Source organism: Lates calcarifer, linkage group LG11 (assembly GCF_001640805.2).
Source record: "Lates calcarifer isolate ASB-BC8 linkage group LG11, TLL_Latcal_v3, whole genome shotgun sequence".
Lineage (NCBI taxonomy): Eukaryota > Metazoa > Chordata > Actinopteri > Centropomidae > Lates > Lates calcarifer.
This window is the reverse complement of record NC_066843.1, coordinates 17,664,925-17,686,895: the sequence shown is the minus strand read 5'-3', so window position 1 is coordinate 17,686,895 and position 21,971 is coordinate 17,664,925. Positions and strand designations below refer to the sequence as shown.

The following is a 21,971-nucleotide window of genomic DNA, read 5'->3' as shown; positions in this document are numbered from 1 at the left end:
GATAACAACTCTGTATTTAAGGGGGACTTAAATTTAATGACTGTCTTTTTTTTTTAAATACAGAGTACCTGTTTTAAATTATAGTATATTTTTACTATTAACATGACAAGAAGAATGGAAAACAACACGATTATATAAGTGATATGCAATGACTTAGTTATGACTCATTATTAAAATATGACATATACAAAAAACAACGAGCACTTTAACTACTAACTTTTATAGTTTGATATATATTGTTGCTGAGATCAAAACAATGAAGATGTACTTAAAACAACAGCTAATTAAAATTCTGAGTATTTAAAATGATGAAATAGTAACAGAAATGTATTGATGTAATCTGATGATTAAACTGATGTGAGAGAAGAACCTGATTGAGTTTTATGAATCCACAGACACATACTTTCACTCACAAAAAAATGTTATAGATGTTTACCGCACAGCATACAGTTTAAGATACGATAGGTGTAAGCTACCCATAAATGCAACAAATCACATGCTTTTTTGGAAAAATATGAATCAGAAACCACAGCTGAGGTATTAGCTTATCACATTTTGGTGGCACTACAATCAAAACAAAACTTTAAACACTATGTGAAAAGTCCAAAGTATGTAGACTGTAAAATAAAGTTGTCTCTTTTGAAGTTATTCACAGCCTGTTGCTCGCCTGTCTTTACCTTGTGCTTATTCAATATTTACTGGATAATATGGATAATATAAACAGCACATGCAGTGTAATTTAGATCCCAAACTCAAACGTACATAAACATACCCAAATGCCCTGTACCTCGTCTCGTATCTAAAGGGACCCACTAAACCCTTCATTGATAACCCTTACATAATAAATATTCAAAATGTTATGATTGGCTGTAATCTAAAGCATTGCCACATTTTCTGTGTTTACATGAAAGTGCAGGAGTGTTGCGTATAAACACAGTTCTGTGGGTTCAAGGAGCATTTTTACTCTGCACCATGCAACAGTGATGTAACACAGAAAACATTGAATCTTTACAACAACTCTCAAAACTAACATATGTTTTTTATGAATGCTCAAGAAAAATAATACAACTTTTAAGTGAATCATTATCCCACTGTAATGCTGACATTTACTTCAATAAAGGATTTGAGAACTTTTTCAACCTCAAAAACATAAGTGAACACTCTAAAGGGAAGTTGTCATTGTGACATAAAAACGTGGAGCCAAAAGTAAAGCATTAGAAGTAAATGAATTAAAACATTGGCTGCTGCCAGAGAACTTCAACCATGTCCTGCAGCGCAGGTCATCATTTGTGTTGGATCCTGTGCCTCTATAAACTTCACAGACAATAAGGCCTGGCTGTAAGATTGCTATAATGCAGGCATATTACTAAAAGGGTGATATCACCAACGTGTCTAATCCAAACCGCAGATGTTATTGTTGTAGCTGTGAGGTTTTGGCATCAGTGGAAACCCTTAACTTATTCCTATGGGAGTTTTACACAAAAACACACAATTCTAAACCTTCTCCAAACGAGAGTCCATCTGTCTTGGCTTGTGGAACAAGTATTGATATACTGCTCCTTCAATGCCCAGTGCAAAATACTCCAAAGGGGCCAACCAATTATACAGTCACTGCTGAAAGTTCAAGCTGTGTTCTCCATTAATATAAGGCCACCAGGATTACTAGCCATAAAACCACTCTAAATCTTGGTAGATGGAGGAGAGAAAGCTAGGGATGAAGAGATCGGTGGATGATTGTGTGATCTGGTTCTCCTGTTTTGTTGGTAAAGGTATGTTTAACGTGACTGTTGAGGTTCCCTGGCATCCCTGATAATGAGATCACAACATCATTGCAATACAGCCGCAATACATGAACAATCTCCCTTCAGCCTATTAAGGTCGAGTGTTGCACAACAGCACTATGGGACTGTGATTTCTCTCATGATTTGGGCGGGACGGGAGAGTTGAAAAGAGATCTGGGTGTGTGTGAACTTCCCTCTCAGTATGCGCAAAGATGAAGCTGGAACAACAAACACGCAGACATGATGTGACCGAAGTTTTTGGCATTCATATCAGACAAAGCGGACTGAAAGCGGGGGTCAGGTTTCCATCAGCAGCACCACCAACTTGGAACTTTCCACACAGATGAATCCCCCAGTCACACTGTTGCCATTGTCTCCCTGCTAACAGTGAGAGTCCTCCTCGGAAAACAAAGTCAGGCAGGTCGGTGCTGATGATGCGACACGCTGAGGTTGTCCCAGCTTTGGTGGCAGGGTGGCCCTCTGCCCTTCAATTGTATGCTGTGCTGACAGCTGCCAGGAAATGGAAACAGCAAGTGGTTGAATGAAACTGCTGTAACTCCCATGGCGTATATTCTATAGGTCTACAGATGAGGGCAGGGTGGAAAAGACCCTGATTTCTTTGTCAGATTGAACCCATAAAAATATGTGATGGATTCAAATTTATTGCCTTTTCTTTATTGTTCCGTGTCCTCTTGTTTTTCCCTGAAAGGTAAGCAGTGTCTGTGATTCTGTGGGTACGCTAACAGTATGCTCCGAGGTGCTTAGACCAAGTGGCCTCAAATCAGTGAACTGACTTAAAGAAAATGTTCAAAAGCAGAACTCACACAGTTTTTACACTCTGCAAAGGTGTTTTCCGAAAAGGTTTTTTACATCACAAGTTTTGTCTAAAGCTATAAATACAGAAATGCATGGCCTAAACCTATTTACACACCCTCACCAACAGGTGCAACAGTACCTTCAGTAGGAAAAGAGAAAAAGGTGGTATTCAAAATGTCCAATAACAATCTAATTAGCAAATAATTACAGTGTATTGACTAGACATTCATTAACTTCAGTGAACAATGTTTTAATGACTATGATTGGTGTTTTATTACATACGGAGGGAGAAAACAAATTATTGAGGACAACCTAAATGAGTTGAGAGCCGAGAGGCCTGTGATACTTAAGTGGATTAGTTGTTTGGGGAGAAGGAGGAACACCGGAGAGGATCACAGAGACTGATTTGCATCACCCTGCGGCTATGGACCTTCAGTGCCACCATTTCTAATCTCTATTCACAGACGAGCCCTGAACCTCAGGGGAAGTGACTGTCAAAGGAGGACTTCATTTAACACTACCACCACATTTCATCTGGGGCAGAGTCAGGCGAAGATGTTCAATCATTTCAATCAAGTCTCGTCAGTTTTCAAGTCTGGTTTTATGCATGAGATCTCTACTACTGCCACTTTAAGCTGGAAAACTATATGCAATCATGGTCTTTTGTTTTTCTGAAACCCACTTGGCCTCCTGCTCCTTCTTCTTAACCCTCCGTAAAACTGGAGCTACACCACAGATGCTGTTTTGTTTGCTCCTAAACACCCGACTAAACAGAGAACAATATAACACTGTGTTTTCTCAGCTGACTAAATGTATTTCCAAGTCCTGTTTACTTTGCTTCTCTCAATGATGAGAACACAATCATATAATATACAAATGTGGTGTAAATTTCAATTAATTCAAATGTGTGTGAAGAGCACCTGAAATAAATAAATATCAATACTAACAAAACACACCTCAGGAATTTGGCTCAAATTGTGTTTTGCGCACTATTGTGCGTATGTGAGACGCAAACACACTTCCCTCATTGTCACCTATTTGACTGCAATCTCTGTACACAACCAGGTGGTGTGCTGCATTGTGCACTCTCCTGTTTTTAGCGCCATCTTCCATACGATGGCCACTCTTTTGCTTCCCAGGCTTCATTCACAGTCAGGCTGCAGCAGAACGGGGGAATGGGGCTCCATGGAACAAAGACTGAAGCACCTCTGGAGATGGAAGGAGGGCTTAAAGAGGTACTTGATATCAGCCCACTGTGTGACCACCACACACACATACATGGACACACACAGGCGAAAAAACATATATGTGCGCACACACATGCACAGACACACAATCCAGATTTCAAATGTATTAAACCCTCTGCTTTAGACACGAACACCTTTAAAGACCCTCCAACACCCCCCACCCCTTAACTCACTCATTCACTCTCTCCCAAACTGCCTCTCCATTTTTTTCTGTCTTTCAATGCACATGGTTCAAAAGCTGTATTTCTGGCTTACTAGATTGGAGCACAAAGGCTCTTCTTATGCATCCTGGAGAAGCCCCACTAGAGAGGCCTCGATCCCATCCTGGATAGGAGAGTGCACACAGACAGAGTTAGTCCTCTTTTTTCTCATTACCATTTCCATACAGGATTAAGCCACTTGGCTTTTGGATGGTGTGTACTATATTTTTCACCCATCCCACCCGTCCCCCCACTGCATTCTCAAGGTCCGAGTTAAATGATCAGTAAGACAATCAGCTCATAAACCAGCTCTTTTTAATGTCTATTCACACACACTGGCAGGTCCAGACGATGCCAGAGTGGATGGATCTCATTGGAGTCTGCGCCATGAGGACAGTCCTTCAGCTGCCTCATAAGAGCATCCTGTTTTCACCCTCCAGGTTTTAATGGGGACAAGAGGACATCAAACACAGTTTAACAGACACTGAAAGCAATTTGACATTTTATATACCATTTAAATGTGACTTTAAAGTTACTGTCCTAAAGATTTTCATTACACCAAATCCTTTTTTTCAGTGTATTTACCGTCAGTAATAACAATTCTGTATATTAATTTATCATTACTAGTAGTGGAGTCTTTCATTCTCACACTGGATTCAAACTGCTTACTTCACATGAGGTGATCATAGGGAATGGTGTGATCTAGTGTTACTGCTGGTAATTTTATCTAATTGATATCAGCCTCACAGTTAACTGTTCATTCTCTCAACTCTACATTACATTATCATTCATAAGATGCTATTGGGGTATAAGACTAAATTGTTGGCACAAAATGACAAGAGTATAGCCATACATGCAGCTCTATGAGGCTGCATGTATCAGCATTGTATTAATATATGGCTAATGCATTGCCAACTGCTGCGACTACAGTGAGCATTCAACACAGGGTGGCTTTTATTGTGAAAAACATAACAGGAAATGCAATGTTTTTGTCCATGAGGACTGAAATCTTAAGGATCACAGCTTTAACCATGCAGGTTTGTTGGTTGTTGTTGATCTTAATTAGTCTTTTTCTTAATTTTGAACTTCTCTTTAAATCAGCCAGGTCAACAAAATGGCTGAAATTAGCTTATCCCACATGTAACAGTATCTATGTATGTGTCGGCTGATTAGTAACAAAAAATTGAAGGACAGAAATGCCAAACTGGGTTTGAGGAAACATATAGTTTGTCCGCCAGAGAGCAGGGACAAATTAATTTATTTCCTGAAAAATGTATGCTCAGTATGTAGCTTGGTCACAATTTAACAAATTTAAAGGATTTATATCACGATTGTTTGTAAAAAAAAAAAAAAAAAAAAAAGCTACTGACACAGATATAGATGCCAATATCAGCCCCAAAACTCCAGTACAGTACAATACCTAGGCTGATCTTTTTGCTTTATGTGTATTTACGCGAAAACTTATGATTAACGATTGCAAATGTGAGACAGAGACAGAGAGATGTGTGCAAATCTCAAGTTTTCCTCCTCACTGCTTGGCTGTTTCCCCCTTCCCACTTTCTTCCACCCTCCTTTCCTTCTTATCCGAATACATTAATATCTGAAAGTGTTGGCTCAGACCAAAAATACTCATGGACTAAACAAAGTGCAGAGTGACTTCAGGGTCTGGGATCTTCAAATAAACCCTGCCTGGGTGTCATGGGGACCAGGAAGTGGAATTAACTGCTATATTAGCTGACCTTCATCTTGTTGTTTGTCCCAACCTGCCTGGCTGGGCCCCGGGCTGGCCCGTAACCACGGTCTCCGGGCCCAACAATGCGGGCATTTCCCTCAGCGAAAAAACACAGGCCTCGGGGGTTTACTGAGCAAACAAGATGAGCCCTGCCAAACGCTCCTCGCTCCCACATTTCACAATCACTTTTTCTATCGCCATTTTTCCCTCTTTACTTTCGCCCATCTATGGAGCTCTGAGAAGGTACCAGACAGTTCTGGGTCGAGAGTGAGACAGAAACGTAGGAAAACAGTGTTGACCTATGTTGAGATTTAGTGTTAGGAAAGCCATTCATGTAGACGGGTAGACCTATAACTCTCAGGATGTCTCGCTTTAGGTTCCAGAGTGGCTGCGACATAAACTTTTTCTCTCATAAACAACAATCTCAAAAAGGTTCCATCATTACAACTTATATTTGACTCACTGGTCACTTCAAACTTTGCTAAAGTTTCCAGAACAATAAATCATGTTAGATGAAAATGTCTTCATATACTGTAACTATATGACCAGAAACTGTTGAATTTCATTTCAACAAGCTGTATGTTTTAAGGGTTTGGGTCTGCTTTCGCCATTAGTCAGTATGTTGTTCCTTCCTACTGAACCTGACATAAAAGTGGAGTAAAAGTAAAGTGGTCCTGTGTCGCTAGTAAATCAGGCTCCTTGCTTGCTCAGATTAATACAGGAAGACATCAAACAGCCAGGAAACAGAACTGTTGTATAAAAACCAGTGTAGAGCTACAGGAGAAAACTTGTGTTTCACTTTAAAGCCATGACTTTTCTGTATTAAGAAAAAGCACTGTAGCAACTGGTCTCATAGGAAGACAAATCTTTGTCAACAGGAATAAAAAAACATAAGTAGATAATAAAATATTATATTTGTGAGGTTTGAGGGTTATAGCCCAAAGCCTCACAGGGTATTAAATACCTGGATGTAAAATGTCAGAAATACAACAAATATCAATGCTCAAGATAAAAGAGAGAGGAAAGGAAATAGCACCTCCTGTTCAGATGCGAGGTCTGATGGTGCTATACGGTCAACTGTGGGTGTGTGAGTCTGTAAAATCCTACCTGTGTGTGTGTGTGTGTGTTTCACAGAGGGTGGTTGGATTCAATCTTGTCATGGCATCAAAGTGGGGAAACCATCAAAAGCCCAGCATCAGCACAGGGATCAAACACGTCTCAGTCACAGCAATCATCCACAGGGTCACAGGGGGAGGACCTGGGTCAGACGGCCAGCCAGGAGGGAATCCATTTACAGACACCTGCACAGACAGCACACACACACACACACGTTCACCTTCAGGATGGTGACCTTGGGCTTCTTGCTGTATGAATATAAGGATTATTGTTAGAATATTCTTAAGGAAGAACATTCAACAGAGATCCCTCAGTGCCTTGACTGAATTTTGTTTTGACAACCAGAAAATGTTTTAGTTTTGTGTTTGTACTGTAAACCAGGTGTCACTTTTTCAACACAGCTTAATGAGAGTTGAATGGAAATACAGTGTACAACAGGCAGTGGGGAGAGTGACCTAAAATCAATATCATGATAAATTATTACATGCAGTACCAGTGAAATCAATTAGATATTGATAATATAATTAGTATAATAATAATGGTGACTAAGAGGTGACAGTCATGCTACCAGTTATGTGAGCTTTCAGCTAGATGCTAATGCTCTAAATACAGCTGTGCTTCATTCAGTCAGTCTGTGATGCTAACATGCTGATGTTTTACAGGTATAATGTTGTTCATCAACTTGGTTTAGCAAGTTGCATGCTAATTAACATAAACATCAGGACAAAATACAGCTGTAGTTGATGGGGATGTCATTAATTTTGCAAGTATTTGGCTATAAACCAAAGTTTTGTACAAGTAAAACTTTTGAGCAGATGAGGGCATGAGATGAAAGGTTAGAGGAGCAGTCAGTTCATCCTGACGGGAACATGAATGTGCATAAACAAATTTCATGGTTATCCATCCTTTAGTTGTTGAGACAGGGGATCGCCAAAGACAGCAGGCTTCATCCTCTGGGAACCACGACCACTTGTACAAATATCTTATGCCAATCCACCCAGTAGCGATTGAATTTTAGTCTGGAAACAAAGTGGTGGACTGACATTGCCAACCATACAGCCACGCCGCTGGCATGGCTAAATACTAAACCCTACGAAGCTAAATTAAATTAAAGTGGCTTGGTGATTGCCCAACCATCTGTTCAGTTAGTCTCTCACAGTTACAGCGCACAAACTCCACAACACTGGTGTTGTCATGTTGACTGTTTCACTCAGTCCAGTCAGGCCTGTCCTGATCTCCAGTGAAGACTTAGCCTAGAAGCTGATACACTTGTTGCTCTGTGCGCAGCATTAAATGTGCAATAGGGGATCTTTCAACACAAGCATAAAAAAATCCTCCAAATCTAGGGGGAAGTGCTGTGGTTCCCGCTGTGAGCGACTGGCCAGAGGCAGACAGCGTCCAGCCCTTGGCTCGTCCTCTGTGGCCAGGGAAGGAAAACAGCTCAGTGCTGTTGAGTCAGACTCTCTGCTCATCCAATCATGTTTAAGATTCCTGACTGATGTGTGGTGTCTAATTCCAGCTGGACAACAGCTTCTTTTTCCTTGATGAAAGAGAGTACATAATACAGTAAACCTGAATAAGAAATTGATGTTATATAATGTTATATATTTTATATATACATACTGTATATATGTATGTGTGTGTGTGGTCATAATTAGCCATGCCTGTAAATCACCAGGTCCCAGATTTGTTTTGCTGGGGAAAACAAGCACTCCACATTCAGACCAATTTAACAACTAAGCTGTCCTCATGGAGTTGAGGGAAACTTTGATAAACCAAAGACCTGTAATGACACGAACTCAGTACCAGAGTGTGTCAGTACATCTCAATGCATGTATATCTCACAGGGGGAGGTATGAGTCTTTTAGCTCCTTGACAAGCACTGTCTACATGCATGTCTCCTGCAAATGACCCGCAAAACGTCAGTTACAAGATGCCAAATGACAGCAAAGGGACATATGAAGACCAAAAAGAGACAGAAATGACCATAAAAAGATGTAAACAACTACAGAGGCATGCAAAACAAGAGACACAAAATGACCAAAAACAATTATTAATGTAAATGATTTGAATTGAAATTAATTTATAGGTGACTGATGCCAAGAATCAGGGTTTTAAAATGTGACTCTTAACTTTGAGCCAGTGCTGCCCCCACCCCACTGAAAAGTCTCTAAACCCGCCTGTTAGTGTAGTTTGTATTGCAGACAATGGATCAAGTTTGAGTCAGATTATTATTTCCTGTCTTGTACTTATTCTCTGATTCATTCTCACCTCCGTCTTTGTTATTAAGCAATCATTACTGAGGCCTTGCTGACCCCCTTTCTTCACTTCTGCTTGTTTTTCCTCCGTGCAGTGATCCTCCACCACTTTCAGCAGCCAAGCTTTTCTCTCAACCACAGAGGATCGCTTGGACCAAGTCTCTTTGACACTGAGATGGCCTCCAGACAGTCGGTCTCTGGGGTTTACTGAGGATGTGTGCGATCCATCTCTGCTTTGATCCAGACAGAACTCAAGGATGTTATATACAAGCAAGGAAAAGGGAGGCGTCACATTATCTGTGTTCTCTGGACTGCACCAGTCTTCCGGTTTGGACTGGATGGGGTAGCGTGGGGACTGGTGACAGACACATTCCCCTTCATTTCACATGGAGTTTTCTCACATCACCATGTAAGAGTGCAGAGTGTGTATCAGCCTAAAAGGAAGAAACTTTCATTGGCCGTCCTGTCACATTGTGTATATGTTTATGTTCCTTGTAAATATAGTATTTGCTTTTTGCTCTTTCTACTCCTCAGCTTTACTTCTACTTCTCTATATCTGTCTTTGTTTACTATCACTGTTCTTTAGCGCAGATATACAAAGACAAATTCCTTGTATGTGGAAACTTACTTGGCAAAGTCTGATTCTGATTCTGATTCTGTCAAGATATCTCGTTTTTCAAACCTTATTATTTATCTTTTAATGTGTCTAGTAGCTTTTGACAGCATGAATTCTTGTGGAGTTAGTGAGTGTTGCTCATTTTGTTTGAGATTTACAAGGCAGCTATTAACACTCGTAAGCCATAGTCTATTAAAAGAAAAGCCCAAATAAATAAGATGAGACACACTGGAAATATGAGTTCCCTTTGTTATGACCAGTAAAACAAATGGAAAAGAGTTAACGCATTGGAAGACAGTAAGCTATGTAAGACACTTAAAGCCTTCAATTATTTTTGTCTTGGTCCTAATCTGAGTTTCACATCCATATATCACTGCCACAGATTTGTTGCTTATGTTACATTAGAATCGACCGATGAGCTAATGACTGACCATCCCATGTTGAGAGAGACAGAGTTAAGGTCAAAACAACGTCCAGACCTTGACATCCACAGGAAAAATCCTTCCAATGGAGCAGGGGGAGGGGGGGATTACCGCTGCGACAGCTGAAACACATTGAAAGATGGTAATCATTAACCACTCTGAATAAGACGTCAGATCGGAGAGGTCAAGACTGCATCAATAATACGGCAAACTGCAGGCACCAGAGTCTGTACGTGACTTTTACTGGGGCAGGCAGATCATATGGAATAGATAGATGTGAGCCCCGAATCCCTTTTATTAGACTATTTCACCTTGCGTGCTGCATCAGTGAGAGCGAGAGTGGAAACAGTCTCCGTGTAGACTCAACAAACTAAAGGCGTGTGTGTGTTTTTGTGTAATAGAGAGCATTCCTGTCTGTACAAAACCAAATTAACATGGTATGTGTATCTGTATACACTGATTTCTATGTCCAGCATGCGTGTGAAGCTTGACTGGGTTCCCCTCTCTTCTCTCCAGGGGAGGTGTTGTGAAAAACTCAATGGACGTCTCTCTTCCCAGCATCTGGCTCTTAGAAGTGTCTGCAAACACATGGGCCCATTAGTTCCACCTCCGGGTGGACTCCTGCCCGATCCACACTGATGTGATCTCACAGGGGCCCGGGCCAGCCCTCCCTGGGGACCCATAACCACCCAGGCACCAGAACAAATAGCTCAGCTCTTACGCACACTTCTTTATGGCAGGTGATTCCTTGCCCTGTTTCCAGAGCATGCAGGAACTTCAAAGTCTCACTCAGAACGTTGTTCTCACCCTTGGCTTCCTCATTTCTAACCTGCCACGTCGCCATAGCCAGAGTGAGGCATACACAGATGAGGTCACTGAGGTGGGTGTCTAGGTGTGCTTTGATGCTAGAGAACAGGCTTGAGCAATGTGTTCAGATATACTGTAAGAGAGAAATCAACAATAATTCCTGCTCTATTTTGTAATGCAGAAGTAAATTCTGTTGAAGACTGCTTTAAATTGTGAATCAATGTAAGTAGTTCATTCCCTAAGATGTAATTCAAGGTAAGCAATTGAATGTTAAGTAATGAATGTAAGTGTCTTGAGTCTGTATGGTAAATGTGACACTACCACTTGCAGCCAGTTAGGTTAGCATAAGGAATGAAAATAAGTTTACAAAGGAAACAAAACCATGACAGTAAGAGAGCGAGTTAGCAAAGGCTAAGCCTCTTCCCCATTAGTTCCTCTTCAGGTTTTTTGTCAAGTTTTCCAGTTTCGCACAGCATATATCCAGTTTAAAGTGATAGTAATGGCAGATTTACCTCTATTTATGATACTTAATGAAATAATAGGTCCTTAACTTCAGACAGACAAGCCATGTCGTTCTGAAATGACTCTTTACCAGCTGTTATTAACCAGCTGACGTTAACTCTGTGAGTTGGTTGAAAATGCTCTTGAGTTTTCAAGTTTCACTGTGGCTCATTTTAAAGTGAGTCAGCGATAGGAACATCTGCCAGGAGCTAATATTAGCTGGAAACCTCAGTGTAAGAGGACTACACCAGAAGTACAATCAAGTATTGACTGACAGATGTGAGCTCCCACCTCTGACATTGGTCTTCTCTGCTTGGTAACATAGCATATATCAACTAAAAATATTAAAGCAACATTACACAGTGTAGATTTCTTGGCTTTGGAGGTAATGCTGCCTCACTACTATTAGTAGAAAGCCAATCAGCTGGACATGCCAGTGATTGCATCTTAGATTAAGAGCACATTCACTGTTACTGTTAAATCAGTTATCAATTCCTTGCACTTTTGCTCCTGTATTTTTGGAAAGGCTAAAAAGCCCCACCCTTTAAACGCATAGTATCTTTATGACATCTGAATGCACATCACTTCAACGTGGATAAAATACAAAGCCTGACAGGCCTGCCATACCTAGTTACAGCTGAATAATCGCTGTTCAGAGGAGAGGGTTAGCAAATGGTCTGTTGTCTTGCGTTAAAAAGTTTGATTAGTTCAGAATGAGTTTTTCTTTCCTGTCCATCATATTTAATTTACTTGACTTGAGCTCAGAGCAAAGTGTGTGTGCCACAGTCAGCCATGTTGACTGCCTATTCATGTGCGGAAAGATGGGTCAGTAGGAGGCAGAGAGGAGGAAATAGATGGCAGAGGGAGAGATGCGTGAGGAGTGGAGGTTATCCACCAGCTGAGGAAACACGGCGGCTGGCACGTCCAAGCTTTTTGTGGTGAAAAATCAGCTCTGGGGCCAATGAAAATGTTTGTGTAGAAATGTTTGAAACATCCACACAGGAAATAAGAAGACTACTCTTCATTGACAGGAAACATACATCCTCTTACACACACATTGCAGAGAAGCAGCAAAGGACAAATTCTTCCTGGCACCATGGGTAGGAACCAACTGTAAATGTGCTGTATTTCCACCATAGGAGTTAAATGTCACAGTGGCAGAGTTGGCTGTTGACATCTTCACACGTTGCAGCGCACTGACTGAATCATCAATCATCATGTAGGCCTCCAGTGTTTTCTTTTTGTCTTGGTATGATTTCTGAGTCCTACTGTGCATCACTGCAGTCTGTAGGTGACTACCAGTTTCAGACAGTATTACAAAAATATGCGTGTGTACATGAAACTTGCTTGATATGTCATCTGTTGTCCATTTAATAGTCATTCAGTCTAGACCAAAGTGCCACCTAATACTGCCAACCTAAAAGCATACTCTTTGCCCTCTGCTTGCCATTGTGGGCCTGCAAATCACCAATCATCCACTTCCTCTAACTCCTGAGGCCTTAAAGTCTTTGTTCTCAGTTCAACCTGCTATGAGCTGCTATCAGTGTCAGTAGAGATGGAGAGAATCGTATGTCGTCATATTTGTTGGGCTAATAAATGTGTCAAGATTTGGCCAAATCCAAATTTTGTGAGGCATGAGTGGCATTACAGAGACTACAGAGACGCGTCACAGAGGAGCACCAAGTTTGTATCTGCTCTTTTTTCTTTCCTTTTTAAAAAAAATCAACTTTAAAGTCTTCTAAGTCCTGAACTGGACACTGATCAAGGGAAAATGTGTTTCGGTGTAGAAGCCACAAGAGATTCAGGTCTGTTGAACCTTCACATATAATGGAGGTGAAACAAACAGAAACTGTGGACCTGGAGATGACATCACCAGCCAAGGCTCTGTTGCCAGACGCTCAATGTAGGGAAGATCTTTTTTCCAACACTTGGCAAGGGAAACATGTACGGTCCAATCCTCTTTTATTGCTATTTACCTCTTTGCCAAGCTTTGTCGAAAGCACATAGTTTCACAAGATGAATGTGAAAGTGAAAAAAAAGACCCCACAGCACGGCTTCTACAATCACCGAGCCGTTCCTCAGGTTTCAGCTCTACATATTATCTGTGTGCTTCTAGTTGTCCTGAACCCAAGTCTTTTAGTGTTGATTCTTCCCACCTATAAAAGATTCCTGCAGTTGTGAGCTCAGATTTTAGTGCTGTGTCTCATTAAGCAGCCAGAGAGGTGCAGCAGCATCACAACAGATAGCTCAGGCTGTCTGACCCACAACCGAACAGCACTCAGCCACCCCACACTTTTTTCTAAATATGTACACAAGTGCACAGGAGAGCACCAGTGAGCCCAGAGGAGACCGTGCTGGCGCTTGCTGCTACACCCGCGGATCATAAATCCACCATCGGACAGGCAGGCTGAGCCGGAACGTTTAGACACCGCGGGCCAGGTGATTTATGGATCGAAGTAACCTCTGGAGTTTAAAAATAACAAGAGCAAATCTCGCCGGGGATGGAATACCTCTGCACTGCACTGATACTGTAAAACCACTTTAAAGACATTTCATCCACTCAACAGGAAAGCGTGAGTTAGAAAAATCAGATGAGTTATGTGATAGAAAGGGTTATATATTATAAAAGACCCCCAGTCCGTATATTTTAATAAAACGCTGAAATGGAACTGGTGTAATGCAGGGAGCTTATAGCCTCTTTTAGCAGCTGAAAACAGAAGGAGTTTAATGAGAAGTCGTTAATGGAAATATTATTGGAGCATACTGTTAACAGCCTCTTTCCTCACCGCTCAGGCCAAAACCATTTCCTCCTGACTTCTTTGTACATGCTGTTTAGATCGAACATCACTCACTCCCTACAAGAACCTCCTCCAACGACCTACGCCAGCTCCCACCAGCTCCCCTGCTACACAAACCAGCACCTGCAGGACAGAGGAGAGTGCCAGTAACTCACACTGTGGCAGATCCCAGTTCAGGCCTTTCTGGGTGAAGGCCTGCCTACACATTGAGGATTTACTCTGAGGAGAGAACCCACCACTTCCTTACTGGGCCTCACATTTAATGGAGTGCAAAGTTCCCTTTAATATTTCTACAGGTGTCAGGGACAAGGATACTGTAGCACAGAGGTCTTCTTTTAATGGAAAGCCTCGTAAAATTTTCCATAAAAGCTCTTTTTTTAAGAGAATGGAAGATATAAAATATAGAGCATAGTATGATTATAAGCTTGACTTTTTGAAGATGGTGCAATACCAAGGGCAAACTATTTGGCTTAATTTATTGAATTTCAGCAGGTTTGTTTAAAGAATTTGTACTGAGCTGTTCATCATCTAATTTAGAGCTTTATCTAATGTTTTACTCATATTCTTGGAACAGCCTGTTTTTCTTGCTGAAAAAGTAAACATAGTCCTGTCTGTGCTACGATAAATGTTAGTTATACAGTATGTGGAGAAGATACTCCTCTTATTACTCCACAAGACAACACAATTTGTCTTCATTTGCCCCCAAAAATCATGTACTCTTTGATACTAAAGACCGCAAATTCAACTTAGTAATGAGGGAATGCAGACAGACTGCTGTTATTCTGCTAACACTCATCTCGGCAGCTCACACAAGAAGCATTCACTGTGGTAGGTGTTGTTATGTTTAAAAGGCACTGAGGAACAATCTAGAGCTGTTTCCCCAGCCACATACAGCTGTCATCATCCTCATTCACAAGGCCTAGATGAGCAGGAAAACACTAATCATGTCATCACTGTTCTGCATAGGAGCAAGAGCCCTATTTAGCGAGATAGCAGCTTGTAATTACGCTGTCCTCCGGGGCTGTGGCATTGTGGTGGGCCTGGCCAACGCCAAGGAAAGCAGTGGAGGAGCTGATTAACTTGGGCTTACATCTTGCATTCCTTTGCAATGTCTTACTGCACCGAGCCGCTGGTGCACCCTAAATGATCGTCACTAATGGTGTTCATTAATGACAAGTTTATGTTCCTGAAATACCTCAAAGACCTCCGCGCACACACAGCGTAAACAAACAGATGGAAACATAGTGGCACACATAAATTTTTATGTCTGTTGTTTGCTTGTACTTATCCTAACACACAGAGACACAGGCGCACATACTGTAGCACTTGAGTATAGCCTGAAAATGCTGGATTACTCTCAGCCATTGCTGGATCCTGACTTTCCAAAAAAAAAAAAAAAAGAAATATGTTAACAAGACTAAAGCTGCGGTCAAACTGTTTTTTGTTTTTTTCTTGCTTAAAAAGGTTCTGAACCGAGTAAAATGACCCAGGAGTACCTTATCTCGTGATAAGGTGCTTGAATTCTCTAAGTGCTAAGAATAGGTGCTTCAATGCTTCCTTTCTCATCTTCTTTAGCTTGGGTTACACTGGACATCATGGCGTTTTCCATCTAGGTCAAGGAAAAGTGGCTAGAAATGCACACAGGACATAATTTTTTTGACTATTTGACTGCAGGTATTTGCTCGTAAGTCAAAATATTAGACAAAGTGAAAATTGGAAGACAGACCTGCATCTCAACTTTTGGGTCGCACCAAAGACTAACCATAAGGTTTAATATATTTCCAGTCTAACATTTGGAGGTGCACATACCAGACAATAATCCAACTATCACTACGGCCACCTAGTCTTATTGTTTTTGGACAGTGTGTGTGATTCAGTTTCAACCAGCTTTAGACTTGGTGAAATTTACTTGGACTTGTTCAAAGTGGACTTCAACACTGCACAAACATACACATTCACAAGGATACCTCCAGAATCTGGTGACATGGAATAGGAGCCACCACCCTTCCACACTGGGAATTCTTTGCAAGGATATCCTGGTACGAGCTCTTAACATGACATTCCTGGCCAATATACTCACTATACTGCATGTTCTATGTAATTTGTTTACATTTTTAAATATAAATCACATTTCTAAATATCACCTGTACTGAGCAATTACTGTACATGATGTTTTAACTTGAAAACACATCTGTAGTTATGACAAATAGAATATTTATAGAGTAGCATGAAGCATGTAATAATAACAAAACCATCTCTGAGAACATACATCATAAACACAATCACAGTTATGGATCACAGTGTTTTCCATGCATCACCTTTACTGCATAAACATCTGTGTTTTGTCAGGGATGGCTGGTGAGTGTTCATTTAAGACCGGAGCTCAGCCAATGAAGTGAAATGAGGAAGAGCTTATTTTGTGGTTTTGCAAAAACATAGCTGTGTGCTTCTACTACATCATGTGAAATTCTTTGTAAACAGAGGTGATCAAGCACATACCACAATTTTCAACACATACAGTATCTGCTTTATGTCCTGCCACAATAACACCAAACACCTTAATGCAATAGGAGTTAAAAGCTGAAGAGTACTGTCTGGAAACACAGAATCTGAGAAGTCCTGTCTGTGCTTATAATCTCCCTTTGCAACTTTTGATTTTAAACTGTTTTACCCAAAGATATTTGTGTAATCCTTCACCTAGGCTCCAGCAGTGAAGCAATGGTGTTAGAAGATTATCCAATTATCCCTGCGCTAAGACTGGCTGAGCCAATCAGACACATCTAAAGGGCACAACGGCACCATCACAGATCAGTGGAGCCACAGAGAAAAGTGAAGCCTAAATACTGCAATAATGGGGCATCCTGTTTTCAGTTTGTTTTTCTCAATTAACACGCTGTTGCGAAAATTGGTTTTGAACACTATTATTTGTGAGAGGAAAGCTTAGATAATTCAAGCATGAATAATTTTGTGAAGAGACCCCACACTGTGTCTTTAAGCTTTCTCTTGGCCAAAGTCAGACAAATTCCCAAAAAGCTAGATAGACTTTGTGCAGGGTGAAGAGTTTCTTGTGAGGAGTTTAAATGTTTTGGTCAAATTACAACAAGTTTTGTTTGATAAAACTTATTTTGGAAACAGAGGTTTTAATAAAGCTTAACTTGCTATACAACACACTACACAGAGAGGGTTCAATCACTGTGACTATTATATTATCTGTGTGAAAATATGACAAAGATGGATGACACTCAGCAGTCAATAAAACATTCTGCACTTCAAAACAAACCACTGTGTTGACTGACTCTGACGCGCCAGCAGCACAAATTACAACAATTTGCCTGAAGTCATTCATAATTAGAGGATCAGCTGTGCCAAAGCCTACAGCATAATGATTCTGGGCCACCTCTGCGGTTTTCACTCACTGATCCTACGCTGGACTCCCAGTAACATTTCCACAAGAAGTTTCCATGGGCAGTGATACTCTTCCACCATTCTCTGCTAAATACTGCCCTCTGCAGGGCAGAAGTAGTATGGATCTATGGGTGGGAACAAAAATTCTACTTCTGAATCGAAATCCATAAAGGGAGACAGTGTTTTTTGGTCATGCTTCCTACTCAAAGATTAATGTTTCATACAATGAGTTCTAAAGGCATTTTTGAATTGCAGTTTTGTGCCTTTTATGTTTGGCATGATTCACCCTGCTGAGATGCCACCCTGGAGGTCAGCTGCAGAGTGTAACTGAAGGCTCTTTGAGCGAAGGTGCCACAGATCATTTATGTCTAAGAGAGAATTATGACTATTTTTTTCCTCATTTGTCACCATGGCAAAGCTGTGGGTACATAGTCATGAATGGGTCTCCACCCACACAGCTGGGTGGTCTGCCAAGCTGAATGTGACCCCAATAAAGACCTTTGTGCTGCGCCGCTCTGAGCAGCGCCTGCTCTAGCATGAACCTCACTTTTGTTGAAGTGTCAAGGGGCACTGATTCACGACACATTATGCAAAACACAAAGGAACAAACAGAGCGCCTGTTTGCCATTGAAATGTACCACAGAGACATCAGCTGACTTTTATCAAATCAAATGAAATGTCACATACTGTGATCTTTTTGTCACACACCAGCATCAGGAAACTATGCTTCAGACAGTGTGGGACTTTGCTCCAGTCCATGTGAACTCACCCTCATCTTGTTAGCACAAGGGTTCTTATATTTTAATACTATGGAGTCCTCTAGGCATGTTCAAAGAATTCAACACCAACCTGCAAATAAAAAATAATCTGTCACATACATTTCTCTTATTTATTTTACTTGCATTGCCCCATACATATTTACACTTATGAGTCAAAATTAATCAAAATTGTTCATGTGTTGACTAGATTTAGAACCCTGAAAACACATTCTGCACTGTCGGTATTTGAATGCAATACATACGATAATTTTACAATATAAAACAAAATGTTTCAAATATTATGAAATACAGTATATTGATCATTTACTCATTTATTCACTGTACATCCAGGATGCAGGGGAGCTGTAAAAACATATTCTATGTTTTTAACCAGAGTGGATTACAGTTTATCATAGCTAGCATACATACATACATACAGACAGACAGACAGACAGACACCTCTGCGGTCTACTTTGAGTCGTGAGACATCCTAAGTATGAAATGTATTCTCCCGCATGAAAAAATAGATCTCAGCTACAACTTCACTTAAGTTTCTCGGGTTGATAACAAGATTTAAACATCGTATCTGTATTTTTATTCTCTCTATTTCTTTCATTGACTTTGACAGCTGCTACTAATCACATTAACGAACTACAGTGCCTCTTGTGAAGACGATTACCATAATGCTAATATATGACAGGCACACAACGAGGTTAGCATGTTTCCTGAAACCGAAGCAGCTAAATTGAAATAAGCCATCTCTGATTTTATTACTTACACCTGTGCCTCTTCAAACTCGGCATGTCACAATGTCTTCCGTGAGAAAAGGTCTGCTGTATTTAATAGCAAATAAGTTTTGGAGAAATTTTTCCTTCCACTGGTGACACTGTCTTCACGTGCGACAGGTGTATCAAATTAGGCTAATTACAAACACCTCCTTCCGCTTGAACAACTGACGCCGGAACCAACAAAACAGGACTGAAAGGTTAGAAGTTTTTTTATTGTTACAACACACACACTGTATTTCAGGCTCTTGCAAACATGTAATTTATCTACTAATTCAGCAAATTCATGATTTGCTGTACAAATTTTTTGATGCCAAAGAAAATACTACACGTAGTATATAAAATTTGTCCTCTATTTTAAAAAGGCGAAATTCAGAACCAACTTCTTAGTTGACTTGAGAATAGCTGCTGACAAACCAATGCTGATGTTTCTTAGCTTTTCCACGGACCTAGCAGAACTAAAACTTACTGCAACAGGGGTCTTTGTTAACCTTTTCTAATCTGACCTGTTAATTGTTTCACTATTCCTCAGATTTGTCTTTTAGCACCTTGAGAGACCTTGACTTCCACCCTGGCAATCACTGCTGTAGTTTATTACACTGGAGGTAAGGTTAAGAAAGATGAAAACGAAAGAAGGAATGTATTTTAGAGGTTGATACTTTACATTGAAAGCATTGTTTTAGACTCTATCATATTAGTATGTCATCAACAAAAATCGCTTTAAGTAATTGAATAGTCAAAGTCACGCCTTCACTGACATATGACGTTACCAAAAGAGAGAGTGGCCTATATATAAATCATTTTACAGACTGTACTCAACTACCCAGCTGCTTTGACAGATAAGGTTTAGCCTCAGAGGCCGATGTAAAATTATTCTTAGTGGTCCACACTGTGTCAGCCTTCCAGGCTATGAAGCTCTATCTGATGAACTAGGCAGGAAGGATCATGTAATGTAAGGAATATCATCTTATATAAATACAGGAAGTTGGTAAAGTAGCATATCTCATCACTAGCTCAAGAATCTGGCCTGCATTTGGAGCCGCTGGCCAGGTCACTGAAGCTGGAAAATGTGATACTGCAAATCACCAGTGGAGCTTAGTTACTTGGTTATTTCTTTCTCTTGAGATTTAGTGTAGGAGAATGAAAATAGAGTAAGTTAACAAATGGCCAAAAACAATACACATTGTTTTCATATTGCCTGTGGACAGAGTCGACAAATGTAGATGTCAACTTGCTTGCGAGAGGCTCACTGTTGATGAAGAGAAGGGTTTGCATGTTTTTTGTGAGCTTGATTTTTGTCAATAATATAACGTACTATATGACAAATTTCAGTATGTCAGTACTTTGTGGAAGCAGTGATTAAGACTTTTGAGTCTTTGTCAGAGGAGTTTGTGTCATCCTGGCTGCATTCTTGGATTTCCTCCCCTTCTTCCTTGCAGATTAGTTCAAGTTCAGCCAAGTTGGATGCAGAGCACCAGAGCAGCTATCATCGTCATCCAATAAATTTTTCATGGATTTTAAGACCAGGCTTTGGTTATGCTGCTCAGTGACTCCTAAAGTCTTGTTCTGAGGCCAGTCTCGTTATATTCCCAAGAAATATCACTGTAACAATAACACACAAAGAAATGTAATTAGAAACATAAGAATGTCACCGGAGCACAGCCTGTCACATTGTTGACACTGTTGCGAAAGCCAAGAGCTGAATTACAACATTGCATTCATTATTAATCAAGCAAACATGGACATTTAACATCATGTAGTGAAATCAAACATCTAACTAATGAAGTCAGATTAGTGGGGTTATGCAGCTATCTTTGCGCTCAACTCAGGTTATTCTGTATCAGGCATAGGTCACCATGGTAACTCATGCTGCAGGGTTAATCTTCTCCAGAGTGGGTTAAGGCAACATTTTGTTCCACTCTATCACTTTCTGCTGTTGATGTAACAAAATTTACTCACAGTTATAAAGCACTTATATCGCGTGAATTACTTCATTACATCCATGGTTCTGACAAGGTCACCTCTCACTAACAACTCCACCTCTTTCACAAGAACAGGCTTGTAGCTAGATAGGTAAACCCAGAGTTAACAGAGCCAGTTGACGAACCAGCCAGGTTATCCAGGACAGCTGATGTTAGGTTCACTGAAGCCAGATAACCCCAAGAGAGTCAGACTAAGTTGAACTTCCTTTGTGGTACAGGCCCCTGGATCCAAGTTGCAGATGACTCATGAAGAGGACATGAATATACAGACAACAAATGAAGCACAGATATGACTGACCACACCGAGGGATCTCCCCTGCAGTTGCTCTTCCTCAGGTCTAAATATGACTCGACATCATCAGTCTAATTGATGCAACTGAGCAAATTAGTTCTTGTTTACTGAGACCTGTACCTCGTCCTGATTTGATTTTAAAGTAAAGCCAGAAATGACAAGAATCCCTTTGCCCTGTTTTTGAGTAACTCTACTCTTGGTAGCTAAGAACGATTATTCCAGGAACAAAATAAAATAGGATCCACTCTTGCATTTTGTTTTGAATAATGAGGTCAAACATGATATTGCTGCCCTTGTGAAATCTGTAGATTTATAGAATGTAATAGTTTGCATTTTGTGGTTGCAGGTGCATGGTTAGATTACCACGTGGTCGTAGGTAGACGTACTGATTCAGCAGAAATCTTCTCCTTCACCTGCACAGACTTCAAAGAAGAGTTCATCTTAACCAGACAGAA

The 21,971-nt window shown here is 40.6% G+C and overlaps 2 long non-coding RNA genes across 2 annotated transcripts; one reads left to right on the top strand and one right to left on the bottom strand.

The window, feature by feature from the left end:
* Positions 1-6,888: 6,888 nt before the first annotated feature.
* Positions 6,889-19,365, bottom strand: LOC108898623 (uncharacterized). Its single transcript, XR_001963466.2, has 3 exons — positions 19,236-19,365; positions 18,469-18,548; positions 6,889-7,077 (listed from the first exon to the last, which is right to left on the bottom strand). It is a non-coding gene; the product is annotated as an uncharacterized LOC108898623 (long non-coding RNA).
* Positions 19,366-19,375: 10 nt separating this feature from the next.
* Positions 19,376-21,674, top strand: LOC108898622 (uncharacterized). The gene is made up of 3 exons (XR_001963464.2): positions 19,376-19,442; positions 19,775-19,847; positions 21,443-21,674. It is a non-coding gene; the product is annotated as an uncharacterized LOC108898622 (long non-coding RNA).
* Positions 21,675-21,971: the final 297 nt, after the last annotated feature.